The sequence below is a fragment of the Adiantum capillus-veneris genome, chromosome 16 (assembly GCF_014529385.1).
Source record: "Adiantum capillus-veneris isolate H3 chromosome 16, ASM1452938v2, whole genome shotgun sequence".
Taxonomy (NCBI): domain Eukaryota; kingdom Viridiplantae; phylum Streptophyta; class Polypodiopsida; order Polypodiales; family Pteridaceae; genus Adiantum; species Adiantum capillus-veneris.
Genome location: NC_140946.1, coordinates 78289979 through 78308028, shown reverse-complemented (window position 1 = coordinate 78308028; position 18050 = coordinate 78289979). Strand labels below are relative to the sequence as shown.

Sequence of the window (18050 nt, the reverse complement as noted above, 5' to 3'; positions counted from 1 at the left end):
ACAGGTCGCCACGGAACTGTTTTGTTGTCGGTTGCAGGTTGAGCACATGAAGCTCGTAACGTAGCTCTCTTTTCTTAGAATTTTATCTGAAGATGATTCCATGCATTTTTTCTTTTCTTCAAAAATGTGTAACACCTATTGGGATCGATCATGCACCTGCGAATTCCCATGTATTATTTGCACCTGGGAATTGAAATTCCGATGTCGAAACCTCAGAAGATGAACAATTGAGATTAGCTGCCTTCCTACCCTCGACTGTCACGGTTTCTATCATATAGCTCTGCAAAAATCCGGCATTTGTTGCATGTAAGACATGCCTGCAAGCTTGAAAAGTCTTTATGTGTTGGAGTGGGAGGAGACAAGGTGGTTGCCTTAAAATTTCTTCCACCTCTGGATGGTGTACAGATTCTATTCCTTGTGTCTTGGCTCCCCCCTCTCGAACCTCAATTTCTAAGGGATTCTGCATCTTACACCGACAATATGGCTTTGTCTTCACCCCACGAACCACACGGCGTCCTTGACACCCTCCAGTCATTGCAAGATGAGCTCACACAACGTCGACGAGACTACGACGCCTGGAAAACCGCTTTCGAAAGATTTGCCTTCGACTTTTGGGTGTGTAGGCCTCTGTCCACGCCTTAAACTCTACTTTAATGGGCCTCACCGAACACCTCCTCGGACGACCCTTCTCCAATGACACCAAGAAACTTTGGCGCGACCCTCCTAGCACTACTTTCCCCGCTCCTATACAATAGACATGTGTTTTTTGTTTTCTTAATTCTTATTTTGTAATAAGCCTATCCAGGCTCCCTTTGGCCCTCCTAGTTTCATAGATCTCTATGTAGCCTACCTTATTTTTATGGATATCGTAACAGCTCTGTCGGCTCCCATATGCCGGGATTCATAACTAGTCTTTTGGTTTGTTTTAAGTTGTCAACACTTCTCGTAGCACACGTAATCTAGCATGGTTTTTTTTTTGTTTTTTTTGTCATACGAACACCACATTATTACTCACAATTTTGTCTACATAATTTTGATTAGCACAAGTTAGTATAAAATTTGATCTGCTCATATCTACAAATAATCCTACTGCTGCCATGCTACCTTGCTCTGTGACCACTTTGTCCAAATTCATCCAATTACAGCTACGCTATACCACATGATTTTTTTCGTGTTTCCGTCCATCAATTTAGGTTATCCAATGTCATGCGTTCAGTAGTGGGTGTTGCCTTTTGAAAACGCCTCATAAAATATTTCATTTCATTTTTCTCTATGGCTCTCTCAACCTTAATGACTTTGCCGGTCAATACACCTCTCGTATAGGTGAACTCCAAAGTCTGCCGTGAAGTTTGCTTCTTTCAATACCGCGTCTCTGAATTATCGAATTCAATGATCTCCCTCTCTAAATATCCCCCATTGTTTCCTCTTCTCAAGAAACTCTCCTAGTGTCTGTTCACTTCTAGCTAGCACAAACAACCTAAGGCATCTCTAATCATGCTATCTCCTCACTCTCATCAATAGTCTAAAATCACTCTCTAAATAGACAATAAAGGTGGCTTCATATCTCATAGTATACTAGACGATGCCATAATGTGATATAGCTTTATCTTGGTACATGTATCCTAGTCTGTACTCGTATCTTTGTCCCTTTACCCCCCCACCACCCTTAATTACATTGCCAATACACCCCATCAACAGCTACAATCTGGCCAGATAATACTATATCCACAAATCTAACTAAAGCACTATGAGGAACAAAAACAAATAATACAACTTTGGGATGGGTAAAAACACAAATTTACGCAGTAATTGTTTTCGAAAACAATGGATTATATCACACTATCTGTAGAGACTTTATTCTACTGAAGATTTTTATGGTATTCTGTCGGTATGTAGCACAATATTTTTAAACACCTTTGCGATTCCTAGCAATGCTATTAGCATATATTTTATATTCAGTTGGTTAATGCTAGCACACATTAGTACAAAATGTTCTATGCTCATACTCCTACTACTAGCTTGCTCGATAACCACTTTTTGCAACTTCATCTAATTACGACCAGGCTCTATTGCATGCTCTTTCTCAGATTCCTTGTATCAATCAACATTGTCAAATATCCTGCATTCTTAATTAGGGACTTAAAATTTGTTAGACTTCTCAAACTGTGAAGATTTTTTGGGTTTTCTCCTTTCGAATAGCTCACTGTTACATTTTACTAGTTGCTGTACATTAGCGCTACTCCGCACCATTAGTTTAGTTCGTTTACCACAATTTTATGGAAATAGACGTATCTGTCTTGCTTGACTGTAATCAAATGATTTTTATCATGATCTTCACTTGTTACGTTTCTCTAACTCATTTAAGGATTCACAAAAACCTATGCAGGCCATAATGCGAGGACGTCAGATAAGTAATCTCTTTACTTTAGTTTGCAAACTCGTACTATCAATTATCACCAAGATAATTGGGTCGAGCTCCTACCACTAGCAAAATTCTCCTATAATAACAGTTTTCATGTCTCCACACATCACACTTCATTCTTTGCTGATTATGGTCAACATCCCAAACAGATATCCACAGACACTATCAAGTCAAGAATCTAGCTGCTATTCATCTTACACAACAATTATCTGCAATTCACAAAGAACTTACAATTCATATCAAAGAAGGTCAATCCAAGTATAAGGAAAGTGCAGATCTCCATCGATGCAACATCCAAAATACAAAGAAGGGGATAAAGTGTGGCTCCTCCGACGTGATCTGCATTCATCTCGTCCCTGTCAAAAGCTTGATTATCGAAGTCTTGGCCCGTTTAAAATTATCTGTCAAGTCAATCCAGTCACCTATCGACTCCGATTGCCCTCATTCATGAAAATCCATCCGGTCTTTCATGTCTCAGTCCTAGAACCTTGTCACACATCTAAGATCCCAGGAAGAGCCCTACAACCACCTCCTCCGGTTGAGATTCAAGGACATGACGAATATGAGGTCAAGAAAGTCTTAGATTCTCGAGTTTCGCGTGGCAGGTTACAGTACTTGGTGCATTGGAAAGGCTATGATGTTAGTGAACGAATCTGGGAACCAGCACACAATCTACAGTATGCATCTCTCAAAGTCCAAGAGTTCCATCAACAACATCCATGGAAGCCCAAATCAAGGAACACCACTGCTCCTCGTGGAACTCGTTGCTAGAGGAGGGGGTAATGTCATGGATGCTTGAGAGTCAGTCGCTGCTTGCATCATTGCCTACATCATCGCTAGAAGGCTCTAGAAGAATCTAGAAGATTCTAGAAGTTCTAAAAGTGTCAAGGAGATTCTAGAAGCATGGAGAAGATTTCGGAAGAATCTAGAAGTTTTTGGAAAGCTCTAGAAAGATGAAGAAGGATCTAGAAGGTTCTAGAAGGATCAAGAACCTAGAAAGTCCTAACCTCCTCAAGCACTAGTATAAATAGGGGTCTTGGGCCACAAGCCCCTTAGTCTTGCCAACACCAGGTGTGAGCCTCCTATAAGAAAATCCCTCTTCTAGTTCTTATGTTTAAGTCTTGTCCTTGCAATCAAGCCTTCTCTTGTACTCAAGTCATGTAATCCAAGTCTTGTATCTAGCTCTCTTAATAAAGTACTAAGTCTTGTAATCAATATTAAGCTTAACATCAAATCCAAGTTCTTGTACATTGTGAGCGCCTCCTCTTGCGCTCATAACACACTCGGATAATGATATTTTTCAACCGCTTCGAATGATGTGGCGCTCGCAATTACTCTTTAAAAAAACTGAAATCTTCCATATTGACGGCATCTAAGGGAGCCACGAACACACTAGGGTAAAGGGGCCAATAAAAAACCACCCCCCAAAGAAAGGACAATGACATCCCCAATAATAAGACAAAGCTGAACCAACTTTGTGCAATTCAAAAGAATGCTCAACGTTCATTTTATTTGAAATGCAACCTTTTCATTGGGCAATGGATGACTTTAACCCTTGTTGGCACCCATGTCTCTTTTCTGGGGTTGGTGTGTCTTCTTTTTCACACCCATTTTTGTTACACAGGAATGCATAAATGGATTAATAACTTTCGGCTTCGATCATCAAAAAAGTTGAGATCAATTTTTTCGTAAAGCTCTCGACGAAGCGAATCAAATGAGCTACTGATTGGTTATAATTGGGCTCGGAGATCGGAGATGTAGGCTCCCTCTCTTAGGTGGCCTTAAGTTGGAGGTTTTACCCTAGGGTAGAGGAACCAATTTAGAAGCACCCAACTTGGGCGAGCAATTGTCGCGGCTCTACTCCACCATTTTTGGACCCAAGATGTGCATCCGAAAGCTCCACGCAACAACAACCTCCAACAAAGACGCCATCTTCAACGGTGGTCGAACGACGCCATTTTGTGATTTGCGTGTAACAAAAAGCAAGGAAAAATGCAAAACTGACGGCGGCCTATTTAGAGGCACTGCTGCCAACGCAAATCACACGGTCGAAAGTCCTGCCAGGCTATGCTATCCACGGAAACACTCATGGGTTGCTGTCTCTTATCTCCCACTTATGGTAAAATAATCTAGGGGTAAACACGTCTCTAAAGAGGAGGCCGTCTCTTAACTCTACCCTAGTTTGCTCGAAATTTAACGTTGTGACACTCATAAGGCCACGATGCACTCCTTTCAACGGCCCTTCAATGCTACCGCCTATGAGGTATATACTATAAGAACGAACAACCCACTCTGCCCGTGCCTCAATTGGTCGCAGCATTGAGCCATGATTTTCTCCGCCTCAGCTTGCTACACCTGCAGTGGCTCCCCTCGGACCTCGTCCACCAAGCCCTGGCGGTTAGCCTAAATCATCATAGTTTGAGAGATCATGATCACTCCCGGTATCTAACAATAGAGTGTCTAGGTCGCAACGAGAGAGAGGTCGACGAGCTGTGGGGAAAGCTTGACCACATCTTGGCCTCGCCCTACTCGGGCTTAACCTGTTACTGGTGAAGTCCATGTAATCTGCATTGTCCCTGCAGCATCAGGCTCGCCAGCTTTTATAGTAGTCGTTGCTTTTGACAGAGATGTATTTTATTATTAGTCGCAACGTTGATTTTATATGGGTTTTTTTCTCATATGCCACGTGGAACAATGTGGTGCAAGTTTGTTAGATAATCATGGTAAATGATTTTGTATGGGTTTTTTCATATGCACGTGAAAAACGTGGTGCAAGTAGGCGCATGGTAAAATAACGCTGTTAGCCTAGATAATTATGGTAAAAAAAAGTGACATCCAACCACTAGTAGGTTCTACCCATTTCAAAAAAAGAAAGAGAGGGTGAATCAAAAACGATACCAGATTATACATTATCACTGAAAGGAATAAAACTGAAGAGAGGGAGAAGAGGCGAGCAAACAGAACGCGGAGACGGAGGCAGAGGTGGGTACAAAGCAGCAAGGTGAGGTGGGATGAAGTAGCAAGAGGCTGAGGCGCAGACTTTGTTGTTGTTTTTTTTCTATTCACATTGCCTGAGAATGCAACCGGACATGTTGCGCCATATGGTCAGGTTAGAGACGTGCAGTCTCTGTACGCTCAGGTCTAACTCTTTCCATGTTTTATTCTTTTAGAGAGATAATTATCACTCAGTTGGGGCATCGGAGTGGTGTACGGTGACCGCCCTACAAATCAACTTCTCTGTGAGGCTGTGTTCGATCCGTAGGCCAGACTCTTTTAGAATATGAATCCTTTAACTAATTCAACTAAGGTTGGGAGCGACGATATCGTTGGGGGTGGAAGCATCTGGCTAATGAATGAATAAAAAACGAAACGAGGAGACCCAATCGTAGAATGTATTTATGTTGAGCTTTTTTTTCTTGGTGAAAATGATGTTGTTTCTATTGTATATGCTGTGTTTACGTGAGCCTGTTGAGACTTGAGATGAGTGGCCCCGTTGGTCAAAAATAAAAATGACCATGCTATTATGGGAGTAATCAGTTGAGCTCTTGAGACCAATTTGGAACAGTTAGATAAAGCTTGTCAATTGGGCACGTTACAAAGGAAAGCCCCCCTCCCCCCCCCCCCCAACACACCCCACAAAGTGCGGTGAATTTATATTAGAAAGAAGCAAAGCTTTTTGGACTACATTAAGTAGTCCTTAATAAAGCGTTGAATTTTGGGTGCATCTCTGGACCATTGGGTAAAGCTTGCAATTAGTGCCACATGGCAAGCTAATGATAATAAACTTCTTTCAAAAGATTTTGCCTTTGTGAGAGGGTGTTGATATTTGTGTACCTCTCTCTTTAAAAAGGAACACTGAGTATTGTGTCAATTGCTATTTTTTATGCTTTTGAAATATATTGTAAACAAAATAGTTCATTGTTACATTTTTTGCCAAAAAGGCCGTAGGAGAGTGGTAGAGAAGACGTACAATTTTTCTTTGCATCTCTGACCATCCAATGGTCACCATCACCTTAACTTTGATTGTTGACATTTCAATTCATTTCAAGCAAAACTTAATTTAATAGTTGATTGTTCACATCATGACTTGCTTAATAAGATATGAAGAATATTTAGTTGAACTACGGATATGCAATGTTAAACGCTATTTGACACACACACACACACACATATATATATATATATATATATATATATGAGAGAGAAAGAACCTTACAAATGTGTTGGCAATCACACCCTTTAAGTTTTCTTTGTAATGAAGTCTTACTATACTCATTTGAACATTTTCATTATAAAAGTGCATGTGCATCTCTCTCTCTCTCTCTCTCTCTCTCTCTCTCTCTCCATTAACATGTCAAATGTGTTCTAATAATTGTTCAATTTATTATAACAAAAAATATTACCTTCTTGAAGCCATCTGTAGTCGTCACCTTGTTTTTCCAAAATAACATAATACGTTATTGTGACACTATATAATTTAAAATATTAGTGTCACTTTCTATTTTTCTCCATCAACAAAGAAGCCTCTTATTATGAATTTCTTCTCGATAGCCTTATGTAGGCCAAAATGAATTTTCACCTTGTTTGTCTTGCAATTCCTTATTTTACAATGTGTTGAGAGATATGTCACAGTTTTTTTTTTCCTTAGAGGGGCATTGAGCACTAGGTCTCACACTCTTTAGCATCCTCTTCTATAGGCCATTCCCATGCAACCCCACCCCCCCTTTTCCACTTAGTTTAGCTTTGATTCAACTATTACACAAGCATCTTTGGTGATTCTTTTAAAAAGAAATGAAAGAAACGTTTTGGGCACCTACTAGACTATTGTGACATTTCACAATGTGTAGGACCATTTATTTCATGATATGTAGGCCCTTTTAAGAGATAAGTCACATTTGTTTTCATGTTCATGATGTGTAGAGTGTTCCAAAAGAACATTTTTCCAAACAAATAGAAAAAATGGGCTTTTGAAATTTACGGGTTTTTCTCCAAAATTTTATAGTTTTTTCTAAAAATTATAACAACTAGGAAAAATTTTATAGTTTTTTCAAATTGTAATTTTTTATTTTACAAGTAGAAACCAAAAGCTAGCATGTGCATTGTAACTGTTTATAGGTTTTGTGTGAACACTGGTGTGTAGGCTTTTTGAGAGATACTAGTGTGTGGCATGCCCGTTGTTGCGGCTAAGAAAGCATGGCCATTGTGTCCCCCTCCCACCCCCCAATATTCGTAGGTGTGCGATTGTACGTATGCACACAAGTGGAGAGGGTGGATTGTAGTCCTTGTAATCACTCCACAAAGATGAACATTCTCTCTCTCTCTCTCTCTCTCTCTCTCTCTCTCTCGATTTTTCAATGTTCAAACGATCCATCACGATAGTGATGGATCATCTAAACATTGGTTCGAATAGAAATGTGGCCTCGTAAGCATAATGAAACCAACTTTGAAAGAATATAAAGAAACGAAGAATTGAAATTGTACTACACAGAACATTTAAAAATTTCACGATTTCACGACTTAGGGAAAAGGCTAAATGTTATGATTTTTTGTATGCAAGATCTATATGTAGTATAAAGCACTTCAAAATCTAAAAGCTATTAATATGGAATGTCACCTAAAAGACATACCAAAATAATGATTTGCACTCTAAATGGTTAATGGTTATATCGTGGCAATACTCCCAAAACTCCCAATGGCACTTTAGCGTCATTAAGCTCTGCATCTACCTCTATAAGATCAAGAATCTTGGCATAGCCCTTTGATTCTATCATAGGCACAACCAGTCTCAAGCCAATGCCATAATCATGTACCATTCCACCTCTTACTTTAAAGGAGCTTCCATGAGTCCCCGTGCTAATTAAGCCAGCAATGCTCACAGCCTCCCATAATGGCGCAGTACAAAGAGAAAGTACATATAAGGCAACACCATGAAGGGACTATCGAGTGCCCACTCCGCTGTCAAGGGAGACGGTCATTCGCTTCTTGTCGGCAATCAGCTGATGGTTGTAGTTCCTAGTACCGAGATAAGGAGCCTTTGGTTGCCACTGAGGCATATCTATTTGGGTGAACTGGTAGTAAACTTCGAGATGAACTTGATCTTTTCTTTCGTCCTTGCCATCTCCTCGACAATCTCTGATTCGGAGGTATGATAAACAATTTGACATGTTGTGCAAGGGAAGCTATTGGGCCACTTGCCAGAGGCGTTGTAGGTTTTGCAAGTGAGGGAGTCATAAAGTATAGAGTCAAGAGGAGGGCGAGCCTAGGCGATATTGTGTTGTAAAATGAGTATAATGGTTGTGAAGACGATAGCACGAACTATGTTGAGAAGTAGACAATGCTCCATGTCTGAATCTCTGCCCTACTCCTTCGCCACATTACCTAAAGTGAACTCTCTCTCTCTCTCTCTCTCTCTCTCTCTCTCTCTCTCTCGATTTTTCAATGTTCAAACGATCCATCACGATAGTGATGGATCATCTAAACATTGGTTCGAATAGAAATGTGGCCTCGTAAGCATAATGAAACCAACTTTGAAAGAATATAAAGAAACGAAGAATTGAAATTGTACTACACAGAACATTTAAAAATTTCACGATTTCACGACTTAGGGAAAAGGCTAAATGTTATGATTTTTTGTATGCAAGATCTATATGTAGTATAAAGCACTTCAAAATCTAAAAGCTATTAATATGGAATGTCACCTAAAAGACATACCAAAATAATGATTTGCACTCTAAATGGTTAATGGTTATATCGTGGCAATACTCCCAAAACTCCCAATGGCACTTTAGCGTCATTAAGCTCTGCATCTACCTCTATAAGATCAAGAATCTTGGCATAGCCCTTTGATTCTATCATAGGCACAACCAGTCTCAAGCCAATGCCATAATCATGTACCATTCCACCTCTTACTTTAAAGGAGCTTCCATGAGTCCCCGTGCTAATTAAGCCAGCAATGCTCACAGCCTCCCATAATGGCGCAGTACAAAGAGAAAGTACATATAAGGCAACACCATGAAGGGACTATCGAGTGCCCACTCCGCTGTCAAGGGAGACGGTCATTCGCTTCTTGTCGGCAATCAGCTGATGGTTGTAGTTCCTAGTACCGAGATAAGGAGCCTTTGGTTGCCACTGAGGCATATCTATTTGGGTGAACTGGTAGTAAACTTCGAGATGAACTTGATCTTTTCTTTCGTCCTTGCCATCTCCTCGACAATCTCTGATTCGGAGGTATGATAAACAATTTGACATGTTGTGCAAGGGAAGCTATTGGGCCACTTGCCAGAGGCGTTGTAGGTTTTGCAAGTGAGGGAGTCATAAAGTATAGAGTCAAGAGGAGGGCGAGCCTAGGCGATATTGTGTTGTAAAATGAGTATAATGGTTGTGAAGACGATAGCACGAACTATGTTGAGAAGTAGACAATGCTCCATGTCTGAATCTCTGCCCTACTCCTTCGCCACATTACCTAAAGTGAACTCTCTCTCTCTCTCTCTCTCTCTCTCTCTCTCTCTCTCTCTCTCTCGATTTTTCAATGTTCAAACGATCCATCACGATAGTGATGGATCATCTAAACATTGGTTCGAATAGAAATGTGGCCTCGTAAGCATAATGAAACCAACTTTGAAAGAATATAAAGAAACGAAGAATTGAAATTGTACTACACAGAACATTTAAAAATTTCACGATTTCACGACTTAGGGAAAAGGCTAAATGTTATGATTTTTTGTATGCAAGATCTATATGTAGTATAAAGCACTTCAAAATCTAAAAGCTATTAATATGGAATGTCACCTAAAAGACATACCAAAATAATGATTTGCACTCTAAATGGTTAATGGTTATATCGTGGCAATACTCCCAAAACTCCCAATGGCACTTTAGCGTCATTAAGCTCTGCATCTACCTCTATAAGATCAAGAATCTTGGCATAGCCCTTTGATTCTATCATAGGCACAACCAGTCTCAAGCCAATGCCATAATCATGTACCATTCCACCTCTTACTTTAAAGGAGCTTCCATGAGTCCCCGTGCTAATTAAGCCAGCAATGCTCACAGCCTCCCATAATGGCGCAGTACAAAGAGAAAGTACATATAAGGCAACACCATGAAGGGACTATCGAGTGCCCACTCCGCTGTCAAGGGAGACGGTCATTCGCTTCTTGTCGGCAATCAGCTGATGGTTGTAGTTCCTAGTACCGAGATAAGGAGCCTTTGGTTGCCACTGAGGCATATCTATTTGGGTGAACTGGTAGTAAACTTCGAGATGAACTTGATCTTTTCTTTCGTCCTTGCCATCTCCTCGACAATCTCTGATTCGGAGGTATGATAAACAATTTGACATGTTGTGCAAGGGAAGCTATTGGGCCACTTGCCAGAGGCGTTGTAGGTTTTGCAAGTGAGGGAGTCATAAAGTATAGAGTCAAGAGGAGGGCGAGCCTAGGCGATATTGTGTTGTAAAATGAGTATAATGGTTGTGAAGACGATAGCACGAACTATGTTGAGAAGTAGACAATGCTCCATGTCTGAATCTCTGCCCTACTCCTTCGCCACATTACCTAAAGTGAACTCTCTCTCTCTCTCTCTCTCTCTCTCTCTCTCTCTCTCTCTCGATTTTTCAATGTTCAAACGATCCATCACGATAGTGATGGATCATCTAAACATTGGTTCGAATAGAAATGTGGCCTCGTAAGCATAATGAAACCAACTTTGAAAGAATATAAAGAAACGAAGAATTGAAATTGTACTACACAGAACATTTAAAAATTTCACGATTTCACGACTTAGGGAAAAGGCTAAATGTTATGATTTTTTGTATGCAAGATCTATATGTAGTATAAAGCACTTCAAAATCTAAAAGCTATTAATATGGAATGTCACCTAAAAGACATACCAAAATAATGATTTGCACTCTAAATGGTTAATGGTTATATCGTGGCAATACTCCCAAAACTCCCAATGGCACTTTAGCGTCATTAAGCTCTGCATCTACCTCTATAAGATCAAGAATCTTGGCATAGCCCTTTGATTCTATCATAGGCACAACCAGTCTCAAGCCAATGCCATAATCATGTACCATTCCACCTCTTACTTTAAAGGAGCTTCCATGAGTCCCCGTGCTAATTAAGCCAGCAATGCTCACAGCCTCCCATAATGGCGCAGTACAAAGAGAAAGTACATATAAGGCAACACCATGAAGGGACTATCGAGTGCCCACTCCGCTGTCAAGGGAGACGGTCATTCGCTTCTTGTCGGCAATCAGCTGATGGTTGTAGTTCCTAGTACCGAGATAAGGAGCCTTTGGTTGCCACTGAGGCATATCTATTTGGGTGAACTGGTAGTAAACTTCGAGATGAACTTGATCTTTTCTTTCGTCCTTGCCATCTCCTCGACAATCTCTGATTCGGAGGTATGATAAACAATTTGACATGTTGTGCAAGGGAAGCTATTGGGCCACTTGCCAGAGGCGTTGTAGGTTTTGCAAGTGAGGGAGTCATAAAGTATAGAGTCAAGAGGAGGGCGAGCCTAGGCGATATTGTGTTGTAAAATGAGTATAATGGTTGTGAAGACGATAGCACGAACTATGTTGAGAAGTAGACAATGCTCCATGTCTGAATCTCTGCCCTACTCCTTCGCCACATTACCTAAAGTGAACTCTCTCTCTCTCTCTCTCTCTCTCTCTCTCTCTCTCTCTCTCTCGATTTTTCAATGTTCAAACGATCCATCACGATAGTGATGGATCATCTAAACATTGGTTCGAATAGAAATGTGGCCTCGTAAGCATAATGAAACCAACTTTGAAAGAATATAAAGAAACGAAGAATTGAAATTGTACTACACAGAACATTTAAAAATTTCACGATTTCACGACTTAGGGAAAAGGCTAAATGTTATGATTTTTTGTATGCAAGATCTATATGTAGTATAAAGCACTTCAAAATCTAAAAGCTATTAATATGGAATGTCACCTAAAAGACATACCAAAATAATGATTTGCACTCTAAATGGTTAATGGTTATATCGTGGCAATACTCCCAAAACTCCCAATGGCACTTTAGCGTCATTAAGCTCTGCATCTACCTCTATAAGATCAAGAATCTTGGCATAGCCCTTTGATTCTATCATAGGCACAACCAGTCTCAAGCCAATGCCATAATCATGTACCATTCCACCTCTTACTTTAAAGGAGCTTCCATGAGTCCCCGTGCTAATTAAGCCAGCAATGCTCACAGCCTCCCATAATGGCGCAGTACAAAGAGAAAGTACATATAAGGCAACACCATGAAGGGACTATCGAGTGCCCACTCCGCTGTCAAGGGAGACGGTCATTCGCTTCTTGTCGGCAATCAGCTGATGGTTGTAGTTCCTAGTACCGAGATAAGGAGCCTTTGGTTGCCACTGAGGCATATCTATTTGGGTGAACTGGTAGTAAACTTCGAGATGAACTTGATCTTTTCTTTCGTCCTTGCCATCTCCTCGACAATCTCTGATTCGGAGGTATGATAAACAATTTGACATGTTGTGCAAGGGAAGCTATTGGGCCACTTGCCAGAGGCGTTGTAGGTTTTGCAAGTGAGGGAGTCATAAAGTATAGAGTCAAGAGGAGGGCGAGCCTAGGCGATATTGTGTTGTAAAATGAGTATAATGGTTGTGAAGACGATAGCACGAACTATGTTGAGAAGTAGACAATGCTCCATGTTTGAATCTCTGCCCTACTCCTTCGCCACATTACCTAAAGTGAACTCTCTCTCTCTCTCTCTCTCTCTCTCTCTCTCTCTCTCTCTCTCTCTCTCTCTCTCTCTCTCTCTCTATGTGTGTGTGTGTGTACACGCGCGCATCTGTCGCACGTGTTAAAGCAAGGGACTTGCCGTACATTGTGTGCGAGCCGCAAATGGCTGCAAGTACACAACCAAATTAATTTGGCAAGTTCAAGAGAGCAAGGGTGTGTCACTCACCACCTTACGCTCGCCTTTGTGCAGGATTCCTAGCTGCAAAGAAGAGGGAGCTATCGCTGTGTCGTGCTCAACCGCCTCGCCACTGCCGTGTCGTCGCAATGCTCGATCACTCTATCTCTCTCTCTCTCTCTCTCTCTCTCTCTCACGAATACACATACACACAAGGAGATGATAAAGAAGATGGAGATGGAGCAAAGAGCACTCTTCAATTGCACACATGAGAGAATGAGTGATTTTTAGGTTTAGGTGACTTTTATATGAGCTAGTCCATTCACACTTGGGTGCCCATGCTTAGCCAACTAACCCTTGAATGTTCCAGTTAGAGTGCGTCGCTCATCGACGATCACTCTTACCCTTTTCCTATTGGACCGACAAGCCCGGCCCATAACTACTAGAAGTGGATGCCGGTGGTTAACATGCCCCCCTTCCTGATGTAGATTCCGTCCTCGGAATATGGATCCACAATAGGAGTACTTGTAGAGCAGAAGAAAAACAACATTGTGAAAGCTCAAAGGCAACATGTGCAGGCGTGCAATAAGTGAGATGCATACATGATATTTTAGGAAATGCCCAAAAAAATTTCATGAAGTAAAACATTGCCAACTAGAACAAGGATAGTACCTGAATAAAATGCAATTGAGTTAAGGTCTATTAGGTTGACTCTAAGAGAAGTACACAAGAGCTATGGGGCTAAAGGAAGTACTAGATTGACCAACGTTAATTAAAATATGTCGACCAAAGAGTAGTTAACCCTAGGGATGTTCATCGGGGTCTGCTATTTGCTTTCTCTTTTCTCTTTTTTTTTTTTTCATAGTTGCTACAAGTAGCTAGGGGACTTGTGGTCTCAAATACCAACAGCCAGCTGGGAGACTCGAGGTCTTAAATACCAGCTTAAGCATAAATTAGCCAGGAGACTCGAGATCTCGAATACCAGCTTAATACATGGACTTCCACAACACAAGTCACATATAGGTGAAATAAGCTAGAGAGAACTATATCCTCATAGCCTAAAACATTACTAAAGTTACTACAATTAATAGACTATTTAAGAATTAAAATCAGTAATTAAGTGGCTTAGTTTAGCCTAAGGTCCTGATACCTACTTAAAGCCAACTAATAGACCAAACTCAAAGAGAAGAACAAGGTACTAGAAGTTTGAAAATATTATAGCATCTAAATTGACAATGTCACAACTTCATAAATTTTATGCATTGTTAGAAACTCAAATGACAAGATGCAAACATGTAACTGTGGAAAGCATAGATAAAAGGAAGTAGTACACCTGATATAATGGATAACATCCATTGTCATTGTACTTCAAAGGCATCCTTATGTAGTCACAAACTACACAATAGTCACCACCAAACATCCACCTTCCAGACGCACATCGATGGGAAAAAAGAACTTTGTTAATCACTAAACTCTAAAACAAAAACACTCCTATCATACTAATCCTACCTACCCTCCATCACTCGAGTGATGAGGATCAAAGTAAGTGGAGGTTGGAGAGCTCGGTCGGTAGCTCTAAGGCTAAATTGCCATCCTCATCATCAAGATAGGTGTAATCCTCTTCGATAAGGCCGTGTGTCTCGTCTATCCAATCACAATTATCGTCCTTGTCCTCTTACGTGCAGAATAGTATTAGGAATGCCACGAGGCGTGCATACTCAGCCTGGGCAAAAGGGTAAACTTGGGCAATTGGGAAAACTTCCTAGATAGAATAGGGATCCGTCGTAGGTGGACCAACCACTCTAATTCCTAACATTTCTCTCACAAGCGAGTGTTTCAACCGAATCCCATTCACCTCAAAGGAAATATGAGGATAACATAAATGCATTACTTGGGACAGGTAAAAAGAATATTCGTAAGAATCAGCCATATCTGTGAACACAAATAGAGGATGGTTAGGTGTTTGATGACATAGGTTTCTGTTTCAATGTACCTGATGTGACATGTGTAGGTCTGGGTCAATGATTTTGACTAGTATTGTGCACACTCGTTTGCTAATTACTCTTTCTCTTTACTATTTTTTTATTTTTATTTTTGTTTTATACTAGGGTGGTTAGTTACTATATATCTATATATACACAATCCCTAAAAGCGGAAAGCTCAAGGGTCACGGAAAGAAGGGTAAGAGGGAAATAATTCAATAGGCTAATGTGAATGAAGACTCCCCCCTTCCATGGGTAGATCATACTTTAAAAGGATGTCATCACCTTTTGGAACCATTTATTCCAATTGGTAATAGATGAAAATTTTAGCCAATAGTTCTCTATTACCTTGGGTGCTTCATCGAATTGCAAGGGTGGTAAGGTACTCTCCAATGAATGAACTTGAAGTAGTGCATCAAGTAATAATTGAACAATGGGAGGTGTTGAATCTTTTGTATCTTCATGGAGGCTGCCTATGGTAGGTGGAGGTTGTGTAGAAGCTTTTACCTCTATGGATGCATTACATGAGGAGCTAGAAGCTTCATGGAACTCCCCCTTTCGTGAGCTAAGCCAAATAGATTGTCTTTGCCATGGAACCCAAACCAGCTCTGGAATAGGCGTGTAGCATTATGTGATCTTTCCCTTTCCATGGTCTTCCATCGGCTTTGGAATCACAAGATTTGACTCACATGGTTTTACAGTGGATAAGGAAGGACACGATTTATGTTTAGGTACCCAAATTCGATCATTTCCATCATAGTAGCCTTGGGCTTCTAATAGTTGTTTGGGAATCCAACATGATTTGGTTTTCACCTTCTTAACCTGAGTGGACTCCTTCCTTCGAGGTTTCCTTTGTGAATTAACTTGAACCATGGGGGGTCCGACATTTATACCTTGGAGACCCATTGATATGTACCCTTGGTCAAATCACGTGGAGCCTTTGATGTAGCACTGTCTATCGTCATAGCCATGGAAATTGAAGCTTTAGAGGGTTGTGCTACTGGCAAGGATGTTTTGACTTTTTGGATTGGCAATATTTTGTTGTTTTTTGTGTTATGAAGAGGTGAGATTTCAGGTGTTATTCCTTGAGTCGTAGGGCCATGAGTTGGTTTTTGCGTCCTGATACTCCCGATCTCCCAATCGATATTACATTTGAATGCAGACATCCATTTGCACCCCAGGTTTATATTACCCTCCATAGTACAAACATGCATGACCAAAAATCTTTGAACCACGGTTCCATTGACATAAATAATAGGAGTGTGTAGGATTCCAAAAACAGTGTTCTTCTTCTTATTGACACCCTTGACTTGGATGGTGCTTGTGGATAGGGGAGTTTTTCCTAGCTGACACCAAACTCCATAGGATAACAAATTATGTTGAGCTCTTGTATTTAATAATGCATTATATAGTACTCTCCCATAGAGGTTATTTAGTTCAAGTGGATATCATAGAGGTGGCTCAAATTCCAATGAATCATCATGAGTGTTCAAAAAATGCTTCCGTGATTCCCAAATTAGCCTCTCATTGGCGTCTAAGATTTTGTTTTCTTTCTCGAGCCTCAACTCTTGCTTGGATATTTTTAAGCTATGCCTATTCGTTGGCTGCTTTCTTTTTATGGATGGCTTGTAACTCTTCCTCGCTTAGAGGATCATAGTACCTTTTGAATTTAATCCCATTGAGAAATCCAATGGTTTCAACTCCATCTAGATCTCCACACGAATGGTACCTTGCGGGGTAATTTCACACACTCGATATGGTCCTTTTCCCGCATATTTCAACTTTTTCTTTTCATTACGCACTCCATACATACACCATTTTTTGTTCCCTCATGAAAGGACATCCTAAGATCATCTCAGATGCCATAGTGTGCTTGGAGAAATCCATAACAATGAAGGTATTTTTTATTTTATGCCCAAAGATCTTGATCTTGAGATCTTCTAGCATCCCAATAGGTTTAACAATAGACCCATTGGCCATCTTTAATACTATGGTTGTGGTCTCAAGGTGAGGTCTTCCCATAGTTTCACATCAATTTTTAGTCACAATTCTAATCCCAGCGCCACCATCAAGGATTCTCTTCACAGTTAATCCCTTGGTAGTGGTTGGTGTGGTTGCATTGGATGGGGATTTAACATTTGAGAGTTTTTCATTTCTAGTTCTTTTGCCACTTTCATCAAACTTTTAAGTTTTTTTAAAAGAACATGTGTCATAGCATAAATTATCTATTTAATGTAATTTTCAATCATCATAAGACTCCATATATTTGTGGTTGACGGAGAGAGAAAGTATAAATTCTAGAGAGATAGTATCTATGAGCGTTACCAATGAAAGAAGAGATTATAAACCCTAGAGAGAGAGAATGACTTCTCTTCTTAAATCTTTAGAGAGACAAAGTAAAATTCTAGAGTTGTAGATCACTATGAACACCAATTCAAAGTTTTATAACTTCCAACTAATCAAATAGACCCGAAACCCTGACTACATTGGTAAGCTATCAAAATTCCGACAGCATAACGGCGTGAAAATGCAAACAAAAAAAAATCCGCATTCCACAACTCATGCCATCAAAGTCAAATATGTTCGTAGCGCATGCCATCAAAGTTGAATATGGTCGCAGTGCATGCCACCAGAGTCAAATAAGTCCACAACATATGCATCCGATAAAGTCTGTAATCTCGATCTGCCTAGGTGCTGGTTTTAGATCCCTTTGTGTATCTTCTACCAAACTCCTTAATTGCTTGATTC

General features: G+C 40.4%; 5 pseudogenes; all 5 read right to left on the bottom strand.

Annotated features, from left to right (window-relative positions):
- Positions 1-8076: 8076 nt before the first annotated feature.
- On the bottom strand, positions 8077-8765 carry LOC147439322 (L-gulonolactone oxidase 3-like; annotated as a pseudogene).
- A 395-nt stretch (positions 8766-9160) lies between these two features.
- On the bottom strand, positions 9161-9849 carry LOC147439321 (L-gulonolactone oxidase 3-like; annotated as a pseudogene).
- Positions 9850-10250: 401 nt separating this feature from the next.
- LOC147439320 (L-gulonolactone oxidase 3-like) lies at positions 10251-10939 on the bottom strand (annotated as a pseudogene).
- Positions 10940-11336: 397 nt separating this feature from the next.
- Positions 11337-12025, bottom strand: LOC147439319 (L-gulonolactone oxidase 3-like; annotated as a pseudogene).
- A 399-nt stretch (positions 12026-12424) lies between these two features.
- On the bottom strand, positions 12425-13113 carry LOC147439318 (L-gulonolactone oxidase 3-like; annotated as a pseudogene).
- Between the last annotated feature and the right edge of the window lie 4937 nt (positions 13114-18050).